The following is an 11,356-nucleotide window of genomic DNA, read 5'->3' as shown; positions in this document are numbered from 1 at the left end:
GCGCTGTGGCTCACGCCTGTAATGCCAGCACTTTGGGAGACCGAGGTGGGCAGATTACAAGTTCAGGAGACTGAGACCATCCTGGCCAACAGGGCGAAACTCTGTTTCTACTCAAAATACAAAAAATTAGCTAGGCATGGTGGCACATGCCTGTAGTTCCAGCTACTCCGGAGGCTGAGGCAGGAGAATCACTTGAACCTGGGAGGTGGAGGTTGTAGTGAGCCGAGATCGCGCCACTGTACTCCAGCCTGGGCCTGGGCGACAAAGTGAGACTCTGTCTTAAAAAAAAAAAAAAAAAAAGAAAAGTAAAAGAAAGAAAAGAAAGAGGATAGTACCTTATTTTTCTTGAGTATTGACTTCTCTGCCCAGCCTCAGAGACTTTGAGCCCTATGGTGTTGGAGACAAATCACAAAAGCTGACGGATCTAGTTCCTAGCTGACATCTGATAGCGTGGGAGGAAGCAGTTCCCTGACACCTCAGTAATTTGCAATTTCAGCAATATAAAAAGGACATAGCCTTGGCACAGATGTTCTTATATAGTGATAAGAAAAATTATTCAAAACTTATAAATAAGGCAAAAGGATATCCTTGCCACGTCAGTGGGGCATTGTCTGGCAGACCTGTTCAACAATTAATTCTCTAGGGAAACGCATCTTGTTTGACTTACTGCTTTATATATATATTCTTTTTTTTTTACATTCAGTCTCCACAGAGACTGTAAAAAATTGCCAATTCAATGCCAACTATATTGCAAGTCGTCATGGCGGGGTATTGGGAAAAGCTTTCAATTAGCAATAATCCCACCTTGGATAACTACAATACTGCCACTGTGCAAAGCTTTTTTTTTTTCTTTGAAAATGGAGTTTCACTCTTGTTGCCCAGGCTGGAGTGCAATGGCATTATCTCTGTTCACTGCAACCTCTGCCTCCTGTGTTCAAGCGATTCTCCTATCTCAGTCTCCCAAGTAGCTGGGATTACAGGCACATGCCACCATGCCCAGCTAATTTTTCTATTTTTAGTAGAGACAGGGTTTCATTATATTGATCAGGCTGGTCTCGAACTCCTGACCTTAGGTGATCAGCCCACCTTGGCCTCCCAAATTGCTGGGATTACAGGCATGAGCCACCGTGCCTGGCCTGATTTACTGCTTACTATTGGTTAAGATTAAGTCTCTGTAAAGTTACATATTAACTTGCAGACTTCTTTCATGCAAATATTTTCTGTTTGGTGGAAAAGAAAATCCCAAAGCTAACAGTTGTGTTTCCCAATAGAATATCAACCAGTGTTGCATCTAATCTTCTTCTAAAATTTTTTTAGTATCAATATCTTTCAGACTTTCCTCTGAACCTACTTACCATACTGCTGTATCCTCATTAATAAGTTAAATAAAAATTTTAAGGCAGGGCACGGTGGCTCATACCTGTAATCCTAGCACTTTGGGAGGCCGGGGCAGGTGGATCACCTGAGGTCAGGAGTTCAAGACTAGCCTGGCCGACATGGCAAAACCTGGTCTCTACTAAAAATACCAAAATTAGCTGGACGTGGTGGCATGTACCTGTAATCCCAGCTACTCAGGAGGCCAAGACAAGAGAATCACTTGAACCCAGGAAGTGGAGGTTGCAGTGAGCAGAGATTGTGCCACTGGACTCCAGCCTGGGAGACAAAGCGAGACTCCATCTCAAAAAAAAAAAAAAAAAGGCAAAAAAAAAAAAATGGTCTAGGAAGAAAATTGTTGAATAAACAAAACAAAACAAAAGGCATAGGGGCTTGCTTTATATTTTGGATGAGTCAGATTTTTAACCTTTTTTTTCTCAGATTTTTAACTTTCTAAAAATTATACTTTGACAGTGGACACTAACTGTGGCAAAGTTAAGGCACTTAGGTGTCTTATTGAACTATCAATATCAATGAGAGGGCTGCAGCAAATGAGGAGAATGGTGGGTGCTACATGTTCACAATAGCTGACAGACAGGTTCATGAGGACATTAAAAACACCTCCTGGGGACTCCCAGGCATAACTCGGTAAAACAAATATTTTATCCAAACTTCCTGGTTTCATCGTGATTGCGAAGGCAAAGGAAATTAGAAGAGGGAGACTGTCCACGTTTCTTTTCTTTTCTTTTTTTTTTTTTTAAGATGGAGTCTCCCTCTGTCACCCAGGCTGGAGTGCGATGATGTAATCTCGGCTCACTGCAACCTCCGCCTCCTGGGTTCAAGTGATTCTCCTGCCTCAGCCTCCCAAGTAGCTGGGATTACAGGTGTGAGCCACCACACATGGCTCATTTTTGTATTTTTAGTAGAGACAGGGTCTTACCATGTTGCCCAGGCTTGTCTTGAACTCCTGAGTGCAAGCAATCCACCTGCCTTGGCCTCCCAAAGTACCAGAATTTTATAGGCATGAGCTGCCGCTCCAGCCAAGTTTTGCTAATTCTGCAACCTCTGCCTCCATTATTCTATCTCATAAACATTTATCTATTTTTGTCCAATCTGCCTGCTACTGCCTTCTCAATTCAGTTCTTTATAACCTCTTATTTTCTGAGCCTCCTCACCTGCCTCTGGTTCTACCATTCTTATCATTCATTCTGCCAGTCTAATCCATACAACATTGCCAGTTTCTTCTCACTAAAAGAAAATTATTATTATTATTATTTTTTGAGACGGGGTTTCACCATGTTGACTATGCTGACCAGGATGGTCTCAATCTGTTGACCTCATGGTCCACCCGCCTCGGCCTCCCAAAGTGCTGGGATTACAGGCGTGAGCCACCACGCCCAGCCTCTAAAAGAAAATTATAGGCCGGGCGTGGTGGCTCACGCCTGTAATTCAAGCACTTTGGAGGCCAAGGCAGGCGGATCACCTGAGGTAGGGAGTTCAAGACCAGCCTGACCAACATGGTGAAACCCTGTCTTAAAAAAAAAAAAAGAAAATTATAATCCTGTTACTGCCCTGATTAAAAACCTTCAAGGTCCAGGCACAGTGGCTCACACCTGTAATCCCAGAACTTTGGGAGGTTTAGGTGGGTAAATCCCTTGAGCTCAGGAGTTTGAGTTCAGCCTGGGCAGCATAGTGAAGCCCTGTCTTTACAAAAAAATACAAAAATTAGCAGGGCGTGGTGGTGTCTGCCTTTAGTCCCAACTACTTGGGAGGCTAAGGTGGGAGGATTGCTTGAGCCCAGAAGTTCAAGGTTGCAGTGAACCATGATTGCACCACTGGACTCCAGACTGGGCAATAGAGTGAAATTCTGTCTAAAAAAAATAAAATAAAAAATAAAGGGCCAGGTGCATGTGGTGCAGCGGCTCATGCCTGTAATCCCAGCACTTTGGGAAGCCAAGGCGGGAGAATCACCTGAGGCTGGGAGTTTGAGACCAGCCTGGCCAACATGGTGAAACCCTGTCTCTACTAAAAATACAAAATTAGCCTGGTGTGGTGGCACAGGCCTGTAATCTCAGCTACTCAGGAGGCTGAGGCAGGAGAATCGCTTGAACCCGGGAGGCAGAGGTTGCAGTGAGCTGAGATCGCATCACTGCACACCAGCCTGGGCAACAAGAGCGAAACTCTGTCTCAAAACACACACACACACACACACACACACATACACACACACACCCCTTCAAGAAGAGTCATTGTGAAGGTGCAGTTGACGGAACCTGAGGACGGAGTGAATATTGCAATCAAGGGTGTGGAAAAATTCTTCAAGGATTTCTTACGGTCGCTAAGATAAAGTCCAGGCTCTCAGCATCTAAGGCAATTCATAACCCAGTCCCCACCTACTTTATTAGCCTCATTTCCAGGCTCTCCCTAACAAACATTCTCTACTTCAGTTATATTACACTTTTCACAATGCTCTTTCTTGCTTCCTTGCCTTTGGACATACTGTTCCCTTTGTCCTGTCTTGATACTTTTCTCTGCTAGGTGTATCCCTATTCACCTATCAGACTCCTCTAATCAGAGTTCACTAGTGTCTCTTTGAACTTTGCACCCAAGATGCCTTACCTCGCCCTAGTCCTGACTTTAGTAGACCTTAAAATATCCCCATTGGACTGGGCATTACATGACACCTGTAATCCCAGCACTTTGGGAGGCCGAGGCCCGTGGATCACCTGAGGTCAGGAGTGCAAGACCAGCCTGGTCAACATGGCGAAACCCTGTCTCTACTAAAAATACAAAAATTAGCCAGGTGTCATGGCACACGCCTGTAATCCCAGCTACCTGGGAAGCTGAAGCATGAGAATCGCTTGAACCTGGGAGGCAGAGGTTGCAGTGAACTGAGATCACGCCACTGCACTCCAGCCTGAGTGACAGAGCAAGACTGTCTCAAAAAAAAAAAAAAGAAAGAAAAAAGAAAAAAATCCCTATTAACATTAAGCGGAAGAAGCAAAATGAAAAAAAGTTTATTTAGTAGTTTCCCATCTGCTCAACAAAGAAGGAAAAGTAAAAAAACAGTCATACGTCTGCTTATCTTTAGGAAAAGAAACACAGGACAAATAAACCAGAAAATAACAATGCAGATCACCACACAAGAGGTTGGAGGAGGGAGGAGCGATGGTACAGGAAGGATGTGGATGGGAGGAAGTGACCCTCCTGAGTTGGAATTATTACATATTTTTGACTTCTTTTTTTTTTTTTTTTAAACAGAGTCTTACTCGGTTGCCCAGCCTAGAGTACAATGGTGCAATCTCAGCTCACTACAACCTCCTCCTCCCGGGTTCAAGCAATTCTCTGCTTCAGCCTCCCAAGCAGCTGGGACTACAGGAGTACGCCACTATGCCTGGCTAATTTTTTGTATTTTTAGTAGAGATGGGGTTTCACTGTGTTGACCAGGCTGGTTTGAACTCCTGACCTCATGATCCACCTGTCTCGGCCTCCCAAAATGTCGGGATTACAGGCATAAACCACTGTAGCCGGCTCATATTTTTGACTTCTATAAGCATATTAATGTTTTATATAATCAGAAAATGCAATTAAATCAGTAAGAATGGGAAGGGGGAAAAAAACTAAACTGAAATAGACCTGGCGTAGTGCATAACGCCTGTAATCCCAGCACTTTGGGAGGCCTAGGTGGGTGAATCAATTGAGCTCAGGAGTTCGAGACCAGTCTGGGCAATATGGTGAAACCCCATCTCTACTGAAAATACAAAAAATACAAATCTGCACGTTTTGCCATGTACCCCAGAACTTAAAGTATATTAAAAAAATACAAAAATCAGCTGTGCATGGTGGCTCAAGTCTGTAATCCCAGCTACTAGGGAGGCCAAGGTGGGTGGATCACAAGGTCAAGAGATCGAGACCATCCTGGACAATATGGTGAAACTCTATCTCTACTCAAAATACAAAAATTAGCTGGGTGTAGTGGTGTGCCTGTAGTCCCAGCTACTCGGGAGGCTGAGGCAGGAGAATTGCTTGAACCTGGGAGGTAGAGGTGGCGGTGAGCTGAGATTGGGCCACTGCACTCCAGCCTGGCGACAGAGAGAGACTCCACGTCAAACAAACAAACAATGTACCCTAATGCAGGTATTAATTGTTTGCTTTGCTTTGTCTTTTTTTTTTTTTTTTTTTTGAGATGGAGTCTCGCTCTTTTGCCCAGGCTGGAGTGCAGTGGTGTGATTTTGGCTCACAGCAACGTTCATCTCCTGCTGAAGGCCTCATTAGGGTACTTATATTGTGACTATGGTTCCACTAGTCTGTGAACAATCACAGATGTGAACTATGTCTTATTCACCATTGCCAGGGCCTTGGGGTGGGAGGGTGTCTTCACAGGACAGGACAAATAGCAGGTGCAGTAGGAATGTTTGCTGATTCATTGACCAGAAGCATCTGCAAATGAATGCCCTGCAAAGGATATACTAATATGTATTATTTCCTGGGTGATGTGTTAGGTAAGGGTACAACTAAGTTAAGGAATCTCTGCTGGTGCTCCTATCAAAAGCATTTACAGATTTCTTTCTTTTCTTTTCTTTTTAAGATGGGGTTTCACCATGTTGGTCAGGCTGGTCTTGAACTCCCGACCTCAGGTGATCCGCCCACCTTGGCCTCCAAAGTGCTTCGATTACAGGCATGAGCCACCACACCCAGCCTTACAGGTTTCTTAATATAATTGCCTTTTCCCTTCAGGGACTCACTTGATATTACAGGCACACCCCTGCCAAACATGTGTTATGGATTCCTCAACTCTGAATATGTTAAGGCTTTCCTAAAGTCCAAACAATTTTGTTCAGGCTATGTTGAAATTTGCCATCTCATGTTATCTCTATAATTGAGCAGACACCCTGAAAAATTTATGAACACTCCCACACCACCTTCACAAAACAATATAATTGTAAACCATAAAGAGGTCACATGATTCACTAAGGAAGATATCCAAACAAGTGCCTGCCTCATCATATCTGCCTCTAATTAAAAGAGTGACTCATCAGTAATCCATGACAGTTAATTGTTGTTATTACTGCTTTTGGCTTTTTTCACTCATTCATTAAACTTAAAAAAAAAAAAAAGTCAAGTATCTACTATTTGAGAGTTACTGCCCTCATCGCTGAGGATATAGCATACAACAAAACAAATATGTCCCTGTTCTTATGGACTCATGGAATTTAGTAAGGGACACAGACATCAAATAAATAAACACATCAGAGATTACCTTTGTAAAATTCAACATTCTAAAAAAGATATTAGGCCAGGCATGGTAGCTCATGCCTCTAATCCCAGCACTTTGGGAGACCGAGGTGAATGGATTGCTTGAGTTCAGAAGTTTGGAGGTGAGGAGATCAGGCTGGCCGACATGGTGAAACCCCATCTCTACTAAAAATACAAAAACTAGCCGAGCATGGTGGCAGGCACCTGTAATCCTAACTACTTGAGAGACTGAGGCAGGAGAATCACTTGAACCTGGGAGGCAGAGGCTGCAGTGAGCCAAGATCGTGCCGCTGCACTCCAGCCTGGGTGACAGAGTGAGACTCCGTCTCAAAAATAAATAAATAAAAATTTTAAATTTAAAAATATATTACAGCTTCCTGAGCTTAGAACTCAATGTTCCTGGATATGATTTCTTTCTCTTTCTCTTTTTTTTTTTTGAGATGTAGTCTCACTGTGTTGCCTTGGCTGGAGTGCAGTGGCACTACCTCAGCTCACTGCAACCTCCACCTCCTGGGTTCAAGTGATTTTCCTGCCTGAACCTCCTGAGTAGCTGGGACTCCAGGCACCCACTACCATGCCTGGCTAAGTTTTGTATTTTTAAAAATTTATTTATTTATTCAGTTTTTCAGACTGAGTTTCTCTCTTGTTGCCCAGGCTGGAGTGCAGTGGTGTGATCTGCAACCTCCACTTTCCGCGTTCAAGTGATTCTCCTGCCTCAGCCTCCCAAGTAGCTGGGATTACAGGCATGCGCCACCACACTCAGCTAAATTTTTTTTGTTTTGTATTTTTAGTAGAGATGGGGTTTCTCCACGTTGGCCAGGCTGGTCTCGAACTACTGGTCTCAAGTGATTCACCCGCCTTGGCCTCCAAAATGCTGGGATTACAGGCATGAGCCACTGCGCCCGGCTTATTTACAACATTCGGATAGGGTGAAGAGTATCCATAAGTGAGATTGAAGAATCCAGGTTTAACAAAGTCAGAGGAAAAGGAAGGGGTGATTTCTTGCACTTGGATTGTGGGAGAGTAAATACCGTATGGAAAGGGCTACTTCACTGGAGGAACTATGACCTTTGTTCAGGTGAGAGAAAGAGCCAGCCAGCCTGCCGGAAACACCTCAGGAAAAAAGTTAGGAAATAAGTACCCTAACTTCATTCTCTGCCATTTGTGAAAATTCTTGCCAGTGCCTCCCCATTGGCCAAAGCCCGCTGAGGTCACTGATGTGATGCATATAGGTTAGCCTCCCAGAGTACAGAACAGAGAAGAGAGGGGATCTAGAAGAGCAAATCAATAAAGGACATGCAGGACAGGTCCCTGTTACTCTTTCCTTTTTTTTTACTTGAGACAGAGTCTCACTCTGTCACCCAGGCTGGAGTGTAGTGAAGCAATCTCGGCTCACTGCAACTTCCACCTCCTGGGTTCAAGCGATTCTCCTTCCTCAGCCTCCAGAGTAGCTGGGAGCACAGGCACACAACACCACGCCTGGATAATTTTTGTATTTTTTTTTTTGAGACGGAGTTTCGCTATTGTTACCCAGACTGGAGTGCAATGGCATGATCTCGGCTCACCGCAACATCCGCCTTCTGGGTTCAAGCAATTCTCCTGCCTCAGCCTCCTGAGTAGCTGGGACTACAGGCGTGCACCACCATGCCCACCTAATTTTTTGTATTTTGAGTAGAGACGGGGTTTCACCATGTTGACCAGGATGGTCTCAATCTCTGGACCTCGTGATCCACCTGCCTCGGCCTCCCAAAGAATTTTTGTAGTTTTAATAGAGATGAGGTTTTCCCATGTTGCCCAGGCTGCTCTCAAGCTCCTGATTTCGGGTGATCCACCCACCTCAGCCTCCCAAAGCGCTGGGATTACAGGCCTGAGTCACCCCGCCCTTTCCTCTTTTTTTCAGTTCAGCCCATGTCTTCAGCTGTTTGTTTGCCTCAGCTTATCTTACATTTTATTTTCTGAACAGTTTCTGACCTTGCTATCTCATAACCCCTAAACTATTTTCTTTTCTTTTCTTTTTTTTGAGATGGAGTCTTACTGTTGCCCAGGCTGGATTGCAGTGACCCGATTTCAGCTCACTGCAACCTCTGCCTCCTGGGTTCAAGCAAGTCTCCTGCCTCAGCCTCCTGAGTAGCTGGTATCACAGGTGTGAACCACCATGTCTGGCTAATTTTTTTTTTTTTTTTTGAGATGGCGTTTCACTCTTGTTGCCCAGACTGGAGTGCAATGGAGTGATCTTGGCTCACCACAACTCCTGCCTCCTGGGTTCAAGTGATTCTTCTGCCTCAGCCTCCCGAGTAACTGGGATTACAGGCATTCGCTACCACGCCCGGCTAATTTTTTTTTCTTTTCTTTTCTAAGGGGTCTAAGGTAAAGATTCTGAATTTTAGTAGATATGAGGTTTCTTCTCCATGTTGGTCAGGCTGGTCTCGAACTCCTGACCTCAGGTGATCTGCCTGCCTTGGTCTCCCAAGTGCTGGGATTACAGACGTGAGCCACCAGGCGGGGCCAAATGTTTGTAGTTTTAGTAGAGACAAGGTTTCACCATGTTGGCAAGGCTGGTCTCGAACTCCTGACCTCAGGTGATCCACCCACCTGGGCTTCCCACGGTCTTGGGATTACAGGCGTGAGCCACCACATCAGGCTTAAACTAGTTTCTTATGGAAAACTGAAGATGATTCTTGGAAATCAATGCTTGTAATTGCTTCTTACTTGCGACTTCTGGTTTCCTTCCTCCCTCATCCCTTTGATCAAGACGTTTTCTTCTGCTCCGGGCTGCCTTGCCCAGTATGGCATGCAGTCTGGAACACACAAGGGCAAAGGCCCTCAGAGCAAGTGCTCCCGCTGTATTTGCTTTGGCCCTGTGAGTAGCAGCTGGATGTCACAGACTGAGATGGGACACACTTCATTGTGGCAGACTAATGACTCCCACATGACTCTAGCTCTGTTTACTTCCATCCCCCTCTCTTGCCTGGCAACCACTTCCATGAATAGATTATGATCACCATGAACAAAGACACCGGACTCCAAACAACCAGGTTCAAAGGAAACCTCATCCAAAGAGAGATGAGAATGATTGGGGAGACTATATGAACTTGAAAAACGAGTATTTTTTGCCTATGCTAGATGATGAAATTTTAAAAAGAAAAGAAAGAAGGCAGGCTAGTTAGAGCTCTGGCAAGCATGGGAAAGGTAAGCTCCAATTTCAGAGTAGTGGTTACTGCTGGAGAGAGAAGGAAAAGAGATTTGGAAGTAAACAGGGAGTTTTAACTGGGGCGATATTTTATTACTATTATTAGTTATTTTGTTTATTTTTATTTTTTTGAGATGAAGTTTTGCTCTTATTGCCCAGGCTGGAGTGCAATGGTATGATCTGGGCTCACTGCAACCTCCGCCTCCTGGGTCCAAGTGATTCTTCTGCCTCAGCTTCCTGAGTAGCTGGGATTACAGACACCTGCCATGGCACCTAGCTAATTTTTGGTTTGTTTGTTTGTTTGTTTGAGGCGGGGTCTTGCTGTGTTGCCCAGGCTGGAGTGCAATGGTATGATCTGGGCTCACTGCAACCTCCACCTCCTGGGTCCAAGTGGTTCTTCTGCCTCAGCTTCCTGAGTAGCTGGGATTACAGACACCTGCCATGGCACCTAGCTAATTTTTGGTTTGTTTGTTTGTTTGTTTGAGGCGGGGTCTCGCTGTGTTGCCCAGGCTGGAGTGCAGTGGCCTGATCTTGGCTCACTGTAACCTCTGCCTTTTGGGTTCAAGCCATTCTCCTGTCTCACCCTCCCGAGTAGCTGAGATTACGAGCATGTGCCCCTACACCCAGCTAATTTTTGTATTTTTTTTGTCAGATCTCCAGCTGACAAAGGGCTAATATCCAGAATCTATTTTATTTATTTATTTATTTATTTTGAGATGGAGTTTCACTGTTGTTACCCAGACTAGAGTGCAATGGCACGATCTTGGCTCACCACAACCTCTGCCTTCTGGGTTCAAGCAATTCTTCTGCCTCAGTCTCCCGAGTAGCTGAGACTACAGGCGTGCACTACCGTGCCCAGCTAATTTTTGTATTTTTAGTAGAGACGAGGTTTCACCTTGTTGACCAGGATGGTCTCGATCTCTTGACCTCGTGATCCACCCGCCTCGGCCTCCCAAAGTGCTGGGATTATAGGTGTGAGCCACCGCACCCGGCCTATTTTATTTTTTAATAAATGAAATTCTATAGCAGATATAAGAAAGTGTTATAATTTAATAATAGTGAATGAATGATTACGTTTTACTTATGAAATTCTTTGTTCTTTTTTTTGAGACAGAGTCTCACTCTGTTGTCCAGGCTGGACTGCAGTGGCGCAATTTCAGCTCACTGCAATCTCCCACTCCTGGGTTTAAGCGATTCTCCTGCCTCAGCCTCCCGAGTAGCTGGGGTTACTGGTGCCTGCCACGGCACCCGGCTAATTTTTTGGTAAGTTTTAGTAGAGACAGCGTTTCACCATCTTGGCCAGGCTGGTCTTGAACTCCTGACCTCGTGATCCACCCGCCTCAGCCTCCCAAAGTGCTGGGATTACAGGCGTGAGACACTGCGACCAGTCCCTTTGTTGTTTTTTATGGAGGCAGGGTATTGCTCTGTCATCCAGGCTGGAGTGCAGTGGCACAATCATAACTGACTGCAGCCTCAAACTCCTGGGCTCAAATGATGTTCCTGAGTAGCTAAGTCTTTGTCCTTTTCTATGTGTGG

General features: G+C 44.9%; 1 non-coding gene across 1 annotated transcript; it reads right to left on the bottom strand.

Moving 5' to 3' along the window:
• Positions 1–703: 703 nt before the first annotated feature.
• On the bottom strand, positions 704–839 carry LOC118150710 (U4 spliceosomal RNA). The gene has a single exon (XR_004738865.1). It is a non-coding gene; the product is annotated as a U4 spliceosomal RNA (small nuclear RNA).
• Between the last annotated feature and the right edge of the window lie 10,517 nt (positions 840–11,356).

The sequence above is a fragment of the Callithrix jacchus genome, chromosome X (genome assembly GCF_049354715.1).
Source record: "Callithrix jacchus isolate 240 chromosome X, calJac240_pri, whole genome shotgun sequence".
Classification (NCBI taxonomy): Eukaryota; Metazoa; Chordata; class Mammalia; order Primates; family Cebidae; genus Callithrix; species Callithrix jacchus.
Note: the sequence above shows the minus strand (reverse complement) of the source record. Positions and strands in the feature narration are given on the sequence as shown.